The 2,500-nt window shown below is 54.1% G+C and overlaps 1 non-coding gene across 1 annotated transcript; it reads left to right on the plus strand.

Annotated features, from left to right (window-relative positions):
* Nucleotides 1-419: 419 nt before the first annotated feature.
* Nucleotides 420-2,229, plus strand: LOC144419259 (small subunit ribosomal RNA). The gene has a single exon (XR_013473945.1). It is a non-coding gene; the product is annotated as a small subunit ribosomal RNA (ribosomal RNA).
* Nucleotides 2,230-2,500: the final 271 nt, after the last annotated feature.

The raw sequence follows: 2,500 nt of genomic DNA on the forward strand, positions 1-2,500 counted from the left end.
TGCTGCGTCGCCGGCATCGGCGTCGAAAGAAGCCGAGCCAAAAAAAGTTAAAGTACAAACGCGATGCTAATGAGCGAGCCGTTGTCTCGACTAATATGTAGGGGGCGTTCGATCGAGCGTCTGGCTTGAGCGCTTGTCGGCCTAGCAGAACGGTCGCATTGTTATGCCCGGGTTTTAGGCACCGCTGCAGGCGGCCGGCAGAGCTCTTGTTTGTGCGAAACTGAATGGATCGAGCCCGAGAGAGGGCGAGCAAAGAAAAAACGCAAATCGCTCCGCCTGGCACTGCCGGCGAGGGCGTGGACGTCGCGGCCAGCGACTGTCGAAGCTGAGTACGGCCGCAGGCGATCGCCTCGGTCTTAAACGAATGCGACGAGCACGCGCCGGGCGGCCCAGCAAGGGCCGAGCGCAGCTGTCGCAGCTATCTGGTTGATCCTGCCAGTAGTGATATGCTTGTCTCAAAGATTAAGCCATGCAGGTGCAAGTACGAGTTCTCGTAAAGCGAAACTGCGAATGGCTCATTAAATCAGTCTTGGTTTATTTGGTCTCGTAAGCGAAGTGGATAACTGTGGTAATTCTAGAGCTAATACATGCATTAAGCGCCGACTTCGGGAGGCGCGCTTTTATCAGATCAAAACCGACCGGGTTCGTCCTGTGACGTTTGATGACTCTGGATAACCACGCGGATCGTACGGTCTCTGCACCGACGACGTATCATTCAAGTGTCTGCCCTATCAACTGTCGAAGGTACGCTACGTGCCTACCTTTGTGATAACGGGTAACGGGGAATCAGGGTTCGATTCCGGAGAGGGAGCCTGAGAAACGGCTACCACATCCAAGGAAGGCAGCAGGCGCGCAAATTACCCATTCCCGACACGGGGAGGTAGTGACGAAAAATAACAATACAGGACTCTAACGAGGCCCTGTAATTGGAATGAGTACATCCTAAAACTCTTAACGAGTATCCATTGGAGGGCAAGTCTGGTGCCAGCAGCCGCGGTAATTCCAGCTCCAACAGTGTATGCTAAAGTTGTTGCGGTTGAAAAGCTCGTAGTTGGATTTTGGGCGAGCGCCGCCGGTCCGTCGCAAGGCGTGTCACTGGTTGCGTTCGCCTCACCTTCGGTTCTCCGTCGGTGCTCTTGACTGAGTGTCGGCGGTGGCCGATAAGTTTACTTTGAAAAAATTAGAGTGTTCAAAGCAGGCTGTTCGCCTGCATAGTGTTGCATGGAATAATGGAATAGGACCTCGGTTCTATTTTGTTGGTTTTCGGAGCACGAGGTAATGATTAAGAGGGACAGACGGGGGCGTCCGTACTCTGCCGTTAGAGGTGAAATTCTTGGATCGGCGGAAGACGAACTACTGCGAAAGCATTCGCCAAGAATGTTTTCTTTAATCAAGAGCGAAAGTCAGAGGTTCGAAGACGATCAGATACCGTCCTAGTTCTGACTATAAACGATGCCAACTAGCGATCGGGAGGCGTTACCATGACGACCTTTCCGGCAGCTTCCGGGAAACCAAAGTCTTTGGGTTCCGGGGGAAGTATGGTTGCAAAGCTGAAACTTAAAGGAATTGACGGAAGGGCACCACCAGGAGTGGAGCCTGCGGCTTAATTTGACTCAACACGGGGAAACTCACCCGGCCCGGACACAGGTAGGATTGACAGATTGAGAGCTCTTTCTTGATTCTGTGGGTGGTGGTGCATGGCCGTTCTTAGTTGGTGGAGCGATTTGTCTGGTTAATTCCGATAACGAACGAGACTCTGGCATGCTAAATAGTTACGCGACCTTCTCGGTCGGCGTCTAACTTCTTAGAGGGACTAGTGGCGTTTAGCCACACGAGATTGAGCAATAACAGGTCTGTGATGCCCTTAGATGTCCGGGGCCGCACGCGCGCTACACTGAGTGAAGCAGCGAGTGTCTAACCTAGGCCGAAAGGTCCGGGTAACCCGTTGAACCTCATTCGTGATTGGGATAGGGACTTGCAATTGTTTCCCTTGAACGAGGAATTCCCAGTAAGCGCAAGTCATCAACTTGCGTTGATTACGTCCCTGCCCTTTGTACACACCGCCCGTCGCTACTACCGATTGAATGGTTTAGTGAGATCCTTGGATCGGCCCCGTCGCGGCTGGCAACGGCCGCGTCGGCGTGTCGAGAAGACGATCAAACTTGATCATTTAGAGGAAGTAAAAGTCGTAACAAGGTTTCCGTAGGTGAACCTGCGGAAGGATCATTACCGAAGGTGGTGGTAGGCCCCGGCCGACCGCGCACTGAATTGTCTTTGGGTGCCGCCGAGAGGGCGGCCGTCAATCGGGGTTCCGCCCCGTGCGACACGCGTAACACGTTGGCATAGCAAGGCAGCCGAGTGCGATGGTGGCTTCTGGGCACCGCGCTCGATGTGCCGCCGGCCCAGCCCGGCGGTCGCTCGGCGCCGTTTGTTGGTGTTTTTGTGCAGTTGTTGTCGGTGGTGGTTTTGTGGTCGATCCCACAGTGTGACGTCCGCGCGC

This window comes from Styela clava, unplaced genomic scaffold (assembly GCF_964204865.1).
Source record: "Styela clava unplaced genomic scaffold, kaStyClav1.hap1.2 HAP1_SCAFFOLD_163, whole genome shotgun sequence".
NCBI lineage: Eukaryota > Metazoa > Chordata > Ascidiacea > Stolidobranchia > Styelidae > Styela > Styela clava.